The sequence below is a fragment of the Corvus kubaryi genome, unplaced genomic scaffold, assembly GCF_017639235.1.
Source record: "Corvus kubaryi isolate FWS band 111438036 unplaced genomic scaffold, C.kubaryi_AGA036_p1.0 138, whole genome shotgun sequence".
NCBI lineage: Eukaryota > Metazoa > Chordata > Aves > Passeriformes > Corvidae > Corvus > Corvus kubaryi.
In genome coordinates this window covers 21806382-21818881 of record NW_024580672.1, presented here as the reverse complement: position 1 = coordinate 21818881, position 12500 = coordinate 21806382, and the positions used below count along the sequence as shown (strand labels likewise).

At 46.0% G+C, this 12500-nt stretch overlaps 1 long non-coding RNA gene across 1 annotated transcript in view; it reads right to left on the bottom strand.

Annotated features, from left to right (window-relative positions):
- The window catches only part of LOC121659880, a 9133-nt gene extending 3660 nt beyond the window's left edge, over positions 1 to 5473 (bottom strand). The window contains exons 1-2 of the long non-coding RNA XR_006014493.1: positions 4919 to 5473; positions 2748 to 2869 (exon numbers count right to left, since the gene is read on the bottom strand). This is a non-coding gene — a long non-coding RNA (uncharacterized LOC121659880). The remainder of the gene's footprint in view (positions 1 to 2747; positions 2870 to 4918) is intronic.
- Positions 5474 to 12500: the final 7027 nt, after the last annotated feature.

Sequence of the window (12500 nt, the reverse complement as noted above, 5' to 3'; positions counted from 1 at the left end):
CTACGATTAAGTGATGGCAGCCCAGGTGAACACCCTGGGTGCCACACTGAGCTCTGCCCCACAGCACGTCCAGCCAACGCCTCCCGAAAACCAGCAGATCCAGTTTTTCCATCTCCAGGACCATATGGCCTCAAAACACCGAGCGTAGCCTGGAAGGTGTTAGCAAATCCAAGGGAATTTGGATTTCTTTATGAGCTCCTCAACACATAAAATCACTCATGCTCTGCAAGAAGCTGGTCTGCTCATCTGGCACGGAGCTCCCGCAGGTTCAGCATGCAAAAGCCGCTTGGAACAATAAGCTGGAACGCAACAGTTTGTATTGCAAAACCTCGGGTATCTTAAATATTTACATCTGCTGGCCCCAAATCTCTGCTCTGCACCCCTTTTCCCAGGCCCTGTCCCTGGCAGGAGCTGAGCACACAGTGGCACTGGTGTGCAGGGCCAGGCAGCTGCCAAAGCACGGCAGCACCGAGAGACCCAGAGCATCGGAGCACTCAAACCTTTCAGCCAGCAGACACCACCAGGAGCAGCAACCTGGGGGGACAGGGAGCACGGAACTGTGCTCTTTCACAGTTATTCAGGGTTGTTTCATCCACTCCTTTATTAGTATTCCACCCTAAACAGGCATTGAAGCAACTGGATGCTAAGAAAGGATGGACTTAACAGAGCATTCTTTTTTTTTTTTTATATTTTTTTCGTCCTCAGCACTCAGGCTGTTTCAAATTAAAGAGAATCCGGCTTCAGGAGTCGGTGCTATTTTAATCATTCCAATGTGTCCAGTATGGGAGATGAACTCAAAAGGTGAATATTAAAAGTAGTTGTGGAATTCAGTCATTTCACGAATGAACACATAATAGCCAAAGGCAAAACCGGAAGGCAACTTCACTTCCAATCAGTGTTTTCATTTTATTGAAACCAGATTGGAATTCCTGGAAAGAAGCCTACATATCACATCTTTAATACTAATTTTCATATACTCCAGTAAAACTGTCAGGGTGAATCAGTTGTTGAAGAAAGCTTCCTGTATAATTTACAGATGTACCTCCCTGTAGCCTGCGATTTTGTCCTGAATCAGAAATGTGGTTTTGATCATGCTCACAGATTTCCTCTCACCTGTACAGGTTTGCCTTGGCTCTAATTTGATTATTAAAATGGGATGTTTTACGGCAAAGCTGGTGATAAAAGTGAGCCAGCTGCTGTGTACCAGCCAGGCTTTGCTTATGTGCTGCTGTACATCCCCACATACATCTCGCAGAGGAGCTGCACGTCTGTACAGACGCACAACCCCAAATCCATCTTTTCAGCATGAAATAACACCAGGAAACCGAACCACTCCATCTATTTGATGCAAACACCTCCCTAAAAACCATCAAACAATCAATAAGTGGCACTTCCAACAGGAGATAAGTGCAACCCTTGGATGGTGGCTGTAAGAGCCTTTCCTCCTAAGCCCCACCATAAACCCAGCGCTGTGTGTTTGAAGCGGGGGCCAGCGGGGCTGGGTGGCCACCAGCCACCGAGGCCGCTCCGTTTTGCACTGATAGCTGCTCTTTTTGTTTCCCCACGAGCTGCCAGGCTGCCAAATCCTCCTGCCAAATCCCTTCCCTGCAAGCTCGAAGAAGAAAGGAGAGCAAGAACACTCAGGAGCCCCCCCGGGCCTCAATTCCCTCAAGTGCTGCGTTACTCGGGGAGTAGAATGAGGGATGGAGTCAGCAGTGGGATGTGGGGTTGTTGTACGGCTACTCCAGCTTGAGGAAGTGTCAGCACTTCCATTAAAGCTCCAGTAATCTGGGGTTTATAACTCGTCTCTAAAAATTTGCTCAGGCTGCAGGAACTTGGCAAACCAGGAGCGTGTTGTGGGTTTTTCGTTGTTATCCCCCCTCAGTTGTTAAAAAATCCATGGTTTGGCTGCTTTTAAAGCATCTTTTGACACGTGTATAAAATGTTTATTAGTTTTAGACATTTTTGGGCTTGTAAAACACAAAATGATCTTCATTATAAAAATATGAAATTTAAGGAAGCTGGAGGGCATCTCCAGAGACTTTGACACAAATCCTGATGAGGTCACATGTATAAATAAGAGTTTCCTTGTCTCAGACCTGTCTCCACCCATGTGCTTCACAAAACCAGGGCTCTGCACTGGCACAGGGAAAATTCCCTTGAGAAAAGTGAGGCAGCAGCAGGTGAGCTGGTCAAGCCATGGACAGGAGGTGGTGGTGCATCACAGCAAAAGAGCCCTCTGAGCCCCTCCCCATATTTCAGCATCACAGCATCCAGCCACAGGTGATAGAAAAATCTGAGCAAAACGTTGAAATCTGGTATTAAATACTGCAGTCCGTACTTAAACCATCTAATTGTGGGGGAGGGAGGAGAGAAAGTGCAGGAAAATGGCTGAGGAACCAGTGGTTAACCAGCCAAATACCACACACAACGTGTTCCCTCAGCCAAACCCTCAGTCTGGCTTTTTGGGGATGGGAATATGTTGTGTTCTTGCACTGGGAGTGGGGTAATAGTGCCCTGGCATCCAACTCCCAGCACCTCAAAACAGCCCTGCCCCAAAATAAATCACAATATGCCCAATCCAACTTCTCTTGGTGTTTGAATTTCTGTCAGCACCATCTATTTCCATCCTTGATGCTTCAATTGGGTTTTTTTCCCAAACATAGGATGATTTTCTGCTTTTCAATATTAAAAAACATGCTTTAAATATGTAGCAGCACAAGCGGGTTAATGCATGAGCCTCTCACCTCCAGAGACACGGTTTCAAAGCTGGCTTGGGCTGTCACATCGTGGGCTCAGGGCTCCCTGGCACGTCTGGATGCAGCCATTCCATCACAGGCATGAAGGGATGGGTCATCACAGGGCAAGGCTGCAGCACAACACAAGAAATGAGGTTAGGAATTACATAAACTTGGAATTTCCAAATTAGATTCAACCCTTCCTCCAGTTAACAGCTAAATCCAGCAGCATCCATGTATTTAAAGTATATGGAAGTTGGGTAGAGGTGTTGTTTGCTTGAGACCCTGATGGGATTGGGGTTTTAAAAACGTGTGCTGAGGTCTGTTCAGTCAGCAAAGTGTGTGAACAAACCCTGTGCTTCAAGGTTATGCTTAAAAATTTTTGATATCTGATATATTTTAAATATTTATTGTTTATGTCGCAAAATTAACTCTGAAAGGTGATGGTTTTAAGGATGCTGAGGCCCAGGGTGGTGGCTACACCTGGAGTTTGGGGTGCTGTGTAAGAAACTCGCCGAGCACCAAGGGTGCATCACTGCCCTCCAAGCCAATAACAATATTCCATGTATCCCTCTGGAGCTCTTCCCTGCAGTGTGTGATAAGAGTCCCCGTAGGTATCCAGCACTCCCTATGGAATGGGAAAAAAAAAAAAGGAAGATATTGTTTATTTCTGTTGTGACAGAGGAAAAGCAGGAATTTTTAGCATCCCCAGACAATTATCAGTCTTGTCTCTCATTGCCTGACTCTGCCTTTTCCCAAAGCCAGACTTACAGATTGATCCCAAGGGATTGCTTCCTCTAGAGTCTTCCAGACTTTCTTCTAGAGTTACTCCTTGAAAAGTCCAATCCAAACCCTAATTTTCCTACTCATGCTTCTAATTAAAATATCCCCATACGTGGCCTGCATCAGCCATACACATCTTTGTTCTGCATTTCTGTCACCCCTCTGAACAGCTTCTCCTCAGGATTTTCAGACGTGTAGGACTGGAAAATTGGCCTCCCCAGCACCTCTCTTTTCCCAATGTTGCAGCAACATCAACTTTGAGCAGCTCTCAGTGGATGGATAGAAATTAAAATTAAGGCATTTATAGCACATGAGCAAAAACCCCATCAAAGCCAAATCCTTCAAAAGGCACAGACCTGGAAATATGCCATTAACAAGGAAAAGGGTAAATACTAATTTAAGTGTCTGTTAAATGCAACTGGAAGTATTTTGCTTCCCAAATTTCCCATTGTAATGTGTGAGATTTCTCTGTATTTGGTCCCTTCTTATACTTTTCCCTCAGCTCCCGTTGCAGATCCCGTCACTTCCCAACAGCCCTGGGTGGGTGGATGATCCTTCCCTCCTCATAGGACAACTCTTTCCTTTTTGGGTTTGCTGAGCAATGTCACAGATCAAAAAATGTCACAACTGCATTTCAAAAGATGGAGATCTTTTATCTCTGTCTCCCTCAAAATTTGCACAAAGTGGTGTGAAACTTTTAAACTGAGATATCAGTGACCAGCCCGCGATCCCCTGGGGAAGGCAGGGACATCTCCAGCAGCAATCCAAGGACATTTGGTGAGCACAGCCCTAAACACCTTCTGAAGTAGCCAGAATAAAAGAAGGAACAAGAACATTTCTGTGTAATAATATGGAAAATATAGAAAACCTCAAATGAACACAACTCTCTAACCCACTTTCACATCGGTGCTTCCTGCAGCATTCCAGTTCCATCAAATCATAAAAAAGGCACCCAAACCCAAGAAGAGACCAAGGAGCACCTTGAGGAACAAGAGTCCAAGATTCCATTGGAGCATCAAAGCTCATAATGGTTAAAAGGATGGATCCTGGGAAGCATTTTTTGTGGTGCCTGGGCATAAAGCAGAGATAAGGCTTGGGATCCTAAAGTACAGACTGAGGACTCCCCTCCCCTGGCAGAGCACCAAACCAGCAGATCTATAACTCCCAGCATCATTTCATCACTGTGGAAACCTGGATCCCGCCAGATGAGGCTTCCTGCTGAAACAGTTGTCATTTTCTTGGAGGCTCTGGAAGAAGAACCAAAAGCCTCTTCAGTGTGAATGGGAGGATTGGGGAAGGTGGCGAAGGAATAACCCTTGAAAAAGGAGAAGCATGAAAAGCAAACAGGAATTCCTTAGTTAAAGACTTGTTCCAAGACCAGAGTCAGGTTTTCTTACCTGAATTTTGGAGAAGCAGCAAAGCCCATTCCTTCTGCTTTCCTGGGAGACAAAGAGGACTCTGGCCAAGGAGGGGATGTTGGTGTTGCATTTTTGCCAGGGGCACGATGTGGCTGAGAATGTCCTCCTGCCCCAGCTCAGCTCCAGCCCCAGTTCAGAAGGTGATTCCTCATTCCCCAGGGAAGTGGCACTGGAGGACAACAAGTGCCTTCCCCAGGGAGTGATTCAGAGGACTCTTCCCAGTAGGAAGCGATCCATGGGGATGAGGGTGTGTGCATGAGCCCAACAGAGTCTCCCAGCTGGTCATACTTGCAGGATTCCTTTTTTTTAAGGACTGAGAAGCTTTGGCAGCCAGCAGTGCCCATAAAATCCCCATTACACGGGACAGGGAGACAAGAAGGACATGCTGCCACCTTCACTGTGCCCTTCAGTGTAAATTACAAACCCCAAGAGCTGCTTCTTCAAATTCTGACTGGTTTTCTCCCTTCATTTTGGTTTCCAGTGCCTCAAACAAGCGAGCCTGCGGCTGGCAGGGAGTGTTGTGCCTTTTGGAGCAGGATGAGGAAAGCCTTTGTCCTGGCTCTGGAGGGCAGCCAGAGCAGAGGCCTCTGCATGGAAAGACACGTGCCTGGAGAAGGCAATATTTTGTCATATTTTCCCCCTTTTGGTTAGTGTCCAATATCACATCTCAGGTCACTTGACACAGACAATTAAAAAGAAAATCCCACAAACACTGGGAATAGTTGCAGGAGGCCAGAAAGAAAAAGAGAGGGGGAAAAAAATCAATTTTCCAAAAATAAAACCTCTCTCAAAAAAATGTATCCAAACAGCCAGCACTCAGCACTGTGAATAAAATTATCAGACTTAATAAATATTTCATGCTGCCATTCTAATTGCCAAAAAAAAAGTTAATTTCTGAAGGAAAGATTTTTTCTTCATCTTTATTTTTAAACCCTTAACATAATGACTGAGTGCCTAGTACGAACTTGATAAATTTTTAAAAGCTTTCTTTGAAAAAAAAAAAAAAATTTCAAAGCTGAACTTGAGCAGGAGACCACAGGGAAGTGTCTAATCTTTAGTCGGACGCCTGGCACAGCCCCACTCCGGCCAGTGCCAGCATTGCATTCTGACAGAACAAGTGTTGCATGAGATGTGAAGGATGACTCCAGTCTGCCGAAAAACCCTGGAGCAGGTGTTCCTCATCCTCATTTGCAATGGAGCATGGCCCCTGGCTCAGTGAGCTGGAGCAAATGCGCTGGCAGGCCCCATCATGTACCTGCGTGCTGAGATGCACTAATGATAATGGATGCAGGCCTATTAACCAGCCCATTTGTAATGGCACACAACGCTGATTGCTCGGGGAGTGAGTCAGCGCCTTTCCAAGGGGAGCAGGGCATGCCGGGAACCCATGATCCTCTGAGCATCCCTTCTGCTCGCCTGGGTCTACAACTCTGTTAGTCTTTATTTAATAATACAAATGAATACATGATCTGCTACATGATTATACACGAGGATAAGGCGCCGTGGGCAGCACCAGCGGGGTCTTGGGCTGTGCATGGGCGCTGGATCCGCGTGGGTTTGAGCGGTTCCCTGCCTGGGCTGGGCTTAATCTGAGAAGCACCAACTCCACGGAAAAGTCAAGGGTCCGACCAGCACGCCTAAGCTTGAGGATTTACAGAAAGCTGCTGCTGATCTTTGAGTGAATTTTTTGGCGCATCTAGGGAAAAACATTCTGCTCGGCTTCTACCCTTCATTGCCTCACTTTCCTTGGGAGGGAAAATCCTCCAAGAATAACCTTTAAAAACACACACCAGGGCTTAATTGAGGTTTGTGTTGTTCTTAAATAACTCCTCTGCTCCGTTTTATATAAATGACTCCCGCTGAAAGCCCGTTCCCCATTTGTGGAATAATGAGGGAGCTCGGAATGGACGCTCCCGTAAAAAGCACTCGTTAATAAATAGATCACATTACTTGTAGGTACTCGATTCCAGGGCCAGCTTCGTTAAACAGGCCCTGTTGGCCCAGAACATTGCAATCAGCAGAATACACTGTAATTATTATTGTAAACTCAAGGCCTGGATTTGCCGGGTTCTTGGCAAACCCCAATAAGCTGCTTACGCTGCCGGTGCTGCAGCAGCTCTTTGGATTCCTCTGCAAAACGTGCAAAAGGGCCCTTTTGTTACATTTTTTTGCAAAATAGGTGGTTTGGTTGCCAATATGGCCTAGCAGGCAAATCTCTCCAATTATTTTCCTTAATAAAAGGGGTTTTTTTGCCCAGAAGACAACACAGGGAAATAAATGAGAAAGCTCAGCTCTTACCTGAAGTTGCAACAGCCACTTTGTATAAGTGCAGTTCCCTGCGCAACGCTTCACAATTGAAGCTGTGTAAGCAGAAAAAAAAGACAATTTGTGCACATAAATTCCTGCATCTCAAAATTAGCTGGCACATTCCAGTAGCTTTACACCACTCCAATAACACCAACAACTAGAAATAAAGCTTAAAAGTTGATTTAATTAATTAGTTGAGTATCTTTATATCTAAAAGCAATTCTCTCCCATCAGCCAGATTGGATCCAACATTCCTAATTTTTTTCTGCTTTTCCCATGGCAGTCAAAGATTTCAGTTTGAATGACCACTCAGACAAAAAAAAACAAACCAAACCTAATATAAAAGAGGCTTGTACCCATCACACATTCGCAGCGGTCAGGTAAAGGCCACAAATAAATGTCCACGCAGATATAAACAAGAGATAATATTATGGGAAATTGGGTCTGCTGGCCCAGGAAATATCCTGTCTATAGAGTTCACAAAGAATGTGAGAAGAATGAGGGACTTGGCCATTAAATGCAGCATCCCAATATTCCCAATTATCCATATAAAATTTTGCTGTTCCTATTTTCCTTTGCTCAACTCGTTGCTTTAAAAACCCAACTTGGCAACCCAATCCCCCACCCCCAAGTCCTCACAACCCCCTTTGCTGGCAGCCATCAAAGGGGCTGGAATTTCTCTATATGTATTGTACAGTATATTTCAAAGGAATTTTTCTGCCATGCACAGTATATCAATACTCAATGTGGGAGTAATTTTACTTCTTAATTTATTGCAGCAGTAACAGCATTTTCAAACTGGTCATAAAATATTCTTGTACTCTTCTAATCTGGGTTTTCAATGTTCTATAATGGGAATTCTATGAATAATATTGGGAAGTGAGAGATATTTTATACGGTATCTCTAAGGGAACAGTGTTACTGCATAAAAGTTAGGTGACATGGGAGAGACTGATAGAGGTGGTGTTTAAAAAAAATTTACCCTTCAGGATTTGTCACATGAATAATAATGATTTAGTGACATTTTTCCTTCCTAAAAATCAAATCTACTCCAAGATAGGGTTACAAAAATATGTTCTAATTATGGATGGCTCTGAAGCATAGAGAGCAAACACAGCAAGTATCAGCTATCTAATGGCCATTGCAAACAAGCAAAATACCCTCTCCTGTCCACTTTTGAATATATTCTGATTATTTTTGTATCTTGCTATTATTGAGGCCCCAGTGAGATCAAGGTCCTGCTGTAGGACGTGCCTCAAAAACAACATCCTGGTGGAAGGATCTGCACTCACCACCCACTACAGAGAGGAGAGAGGAGAGGGGGGAGAAGAGAGTGGAGAAAAGAGAGAGGAAAGAGGAGAGAGGAGAGAAAGGACTTCTTTCCTCCTCTCCCAGGCAGGGCTAGAGATGGATTTCCCCAGACCCTAAAGGAGAGTCTGCAATGATGCAGGCACCAAGTCTCTCAAATCCCAACTCATGCTGCCTTTTAGGAAGCAAGATGAAGATGTCTTCCAGCCCCAGGATGGAATATTACAGGTGTCTTCCCAGGGAGGGCTGTGTGGATGCTCAGAGGTCCTGGCACTGCAGCGCTGCAGCACTTCCAGCAGTGCTTGGCTTCCCTGGGGGTTGTTTTTTGAATTTCCTTCCAAGGATTTTTGTCCTCTGATACTCCCTAGAGGTCAACAACTGCCCGGCTCACACCTTTTTGATTGGCACACAATTTTGTTTTGGCTGCAAAGAGAACTTTGTCCTTGCCCTAAATCAATGTTCAGCCCCGAGCTTTCCCACTTTGCAGAGGCAGGGTGGGCAGTGCTCCAGAGGGCTGGGGGCTGGCATTGCCTCCTTTCCCCATCCGTACCCACTGCCAGGAGCTCCAGCCTCGAGGCAGCACCCTTGGCTCCACCATCCTGCACACACAGACCCCAGTTTTTCCACGAAAGCTTCGTTTCCTTGCATTCCTGGAGCAGCAGGTTTCCCGTTATTGTGCTTTCTGTTCTTCAGCACTCCTGGTGAAATTTATTGTTGTAAAGTGCCCTGAGCACACTGGCAGGGAAAGACAATTACCCAGCATTTCCAGTCTCGGAGAAGTGTAATTGTGATATATCTGTGTGCTACCTTCCAACACAGTCCTGTGGGCTGGGGCTCATCTTTCCAATTCCACACAGTTGTCTTGATGCCCCCTGTCCTGCTATCCCTGCAGGTGGGGGCTCTCTCCAGGCTCCTGCACTTCAAAATATCCTTTCCATGGTCAGACCCAAGTCAGGGACTTGGGACTGAGGCACAAAGTGCGATGGAGGAACCACTGCCATCAGCATTTCTACTCATTTTAGTATAATTCAATTCACACCATTTAAAGAAGAGCTTTTCCCAAACCTTGTCTTTGGTGTAAAATTGGAGGATGCTGGGTGCTTTTTGATGGAAATGCTTTCCTGGGAAACATGCACTCATTGAACCCAAAGCATGAAAAGCTCAACAGCACACTGAACCAGTCCCTGCCCAGTTCTCCTGTGCCATAATTTTTGGATAGTGACCCAAAATGAGCCAAACCCAGCGAGGTCAGTCTGTCAGGGCAGAGTCACCATCCCAGGGCACATCACTCTAAAAGCCACACGAGGGGACCGTGTGTTTGGGACCAGGCAGCTGCAGAAGATGGTTCTGATCAGCCCCTCAGCAGCTCTCCTGGTCTGCACTGCAAGCTCTAAAATCAGGGATGAACCAGCAGCTTCTTCCCAGCTTACCCTGATGGTGGAGGAAGCAATGTTTGGGATCCCAGGGAGGCATGGAGTTCAGGGAATGGGCATTTCCAGGGCACACACTGTGGCTTTCTAAGGTCTCAAAACATCAGTGCATGAACTGCTGTCCCAAATACACCAATTTCCCCTCTTTTGTGTTTTTATTTACCGCCATTTGGGCATTTATTTGGAACTGAAGCACAGGGATACAGTTTAGTGATGGAGCTGGCAGTGCTGGGAAAACAGTTGGACTCAGTGACCTTAGAGGGCTTCTCCAACCTAAACAATTCTATGGTTCTAGAATCAAACACAATTGCACAAGGATCCCATGGGATTGGCCATCCTGAACTGATCCAAAGGTCCATCTCAGCTCCCAGAGACCACACCCAGGGAGGTTTGGACAAGTTGGAGCAAGGAGCAGGTTTCCTACAGCTGAGCTCTCTGTTCCTGGAGGTTTGAGTAACAAACTGTCCTGCCTGATAACTTTTGGTCCAGCTTTTAGTCCCAACATTTTCTCATGCCCTATCCCAATGCAGGAGCCACCTTTGACCCTCCTTAGAGCCTCCTTCTATACCTGCAGGTGTATATATCTTATATATCCTTTTAAAATCATTTTTCCTAATATTTCTCCATATAAATCATCCTTTCCCTCCTTTGACACTGCTACTGAGCCCTGACTGCACACGAGTGCCTGTATACAAATGCCCAAGACCAGGCTTGACTATCCCTAAGCTGGTGTCTCCATTCCCTATAATCATTAATTATTTTACACAAGAAATGCCAAGCAGCTGGAAGCTCGGGAAGAATCGGTTATGAGCTGCCTTGAGAAGGATATGGGATGGATGCAAAGGGCAGGTGGCAGAAATCCCACGTATTTTCACCATCACAGAGCTTCACATCAATCCAGTATTTTTTTGCAAGACCCAGAGCACGCCTGCTGCTTGGTCTGAGACATGAAGGATCTCATGTCTGCTTTTATGTGTGTTAGCCCTGCTGAATTCGCCTGTCTGTGAGCACAGCTGGGCTTTAGTTCCCTCTAAAGCTGACCAAAGGCAGCAGGATTTCCAGCATCACATGCATGGCTTTGCTCATGTGCACACCCAGACTCGTACACGCACACATATGGAAATTTTTCCACAAAAAACAAAGTTTCCAGGTAAAAAGAAGCCTCTGAGGTTACCAACAGTGCAGGTTAATTGACATTTTTTCAGTGTCACTGCTTGTGCCTTCTGGTATAGATAAGGCTGAGAGGAATGATAATTTCCCTGCTTGGCTACCCATTTCCAGAGCTGATGGTCAGTGGCAAAACATCTGGAGCTCAGTGAGAGCTCCCTCGAAAAATTAAGAAGACTCTGGATTTCTGAGAGTTTCAGCAAGATGTTTCAAACAATATTTCAAGCTCAAATAAATTACTTTTTTTTGACAAAACAAAACAAAAACACTTTTTCAAGACAAAAACATTTTCCTGGACTATATCCAAGCTTTGCATTTGCCAAAATTTGAAGTTATGCTCGAGGGAGAGCAGAGTACCTTTGGCACATCTGCTGAAACGAGGAGAACTGTGTCTCTGGCTATGGTGAAGGAGGAGGAATGTAGCAACTTAAGCCTGCTTTTTGGGGTCAGGAAGCACAGAAGAAGTGATGAAAAACAGCCCAAAGCAAAAGGAGAGCGATTTAGTTTCTCTTCCATGAGGCCGCCTCAGCAGCTCAAGGGAGGGAGGGGGGGAAGGAAAAGAGGGGAAAGCTGGAAAAAAAAGAAAAAAGAATGAACAAAAACTGAGGGTGGCTTGGCTGGTGCGTTTGGGGTTTGGTTTTTTCTCCCTTTCCCATCTGCAACGGCTTTCGTAGAGATATCAAAATCAAGAAGAGAGAAATCGGATCAAAGAGCCTGAGCAGATTTGCTGGTAGCAGAAAATACCGTTGGCACCTCTCCTTAGGTAGAGCGAGGACCACACGATTCCCCGCTATTGTTAAAGCGGGATTTTCCTTGAAGTCCAGCTAATCCATTAAGGGAGCAGCCTAGCAGGGGCAATGGGCCAAGACCCAATGCTCTGAGAGCTCTGCAACAGCTCTGAGAAAGCAACTCGAACAAACACCACGGTGCTGCGGCGAGGGTTGGTGTCTTATCCTGCCGCACAAGACAAAGGATTAACGCGCTTATCTGGGAGCAGCAAGTGAGCCCCGCGCCGCCGCCGCTGCACAGGCACTTATAGGCATCGCTTAGTGGGCAGCAAGGAGGAAAAAAAGGAGGAAAAAAAAAGGAATCAATCAGCAGAACCCCTGGGGAGCTTGGGAGAGGGAGATTTTGAGGTTCTGCAGCTTGGCGCGGCATGGAGGGCCGGGGCACGGCGAGGGTGGTGAGGGGAGCTGGGTACAGGAGAGCCAGCGGGGCCCCTGGTTCATGAACCTGTCGCTCTAAAAGCCTGTTTGTGCTTAGCCAGTCTGCTGGAAGCACATCTGCTAATATCCACTAAAGAGAAAAATGGTGTAGGGAATATGTGGATGTCTTCTCCGCCTTGCTTG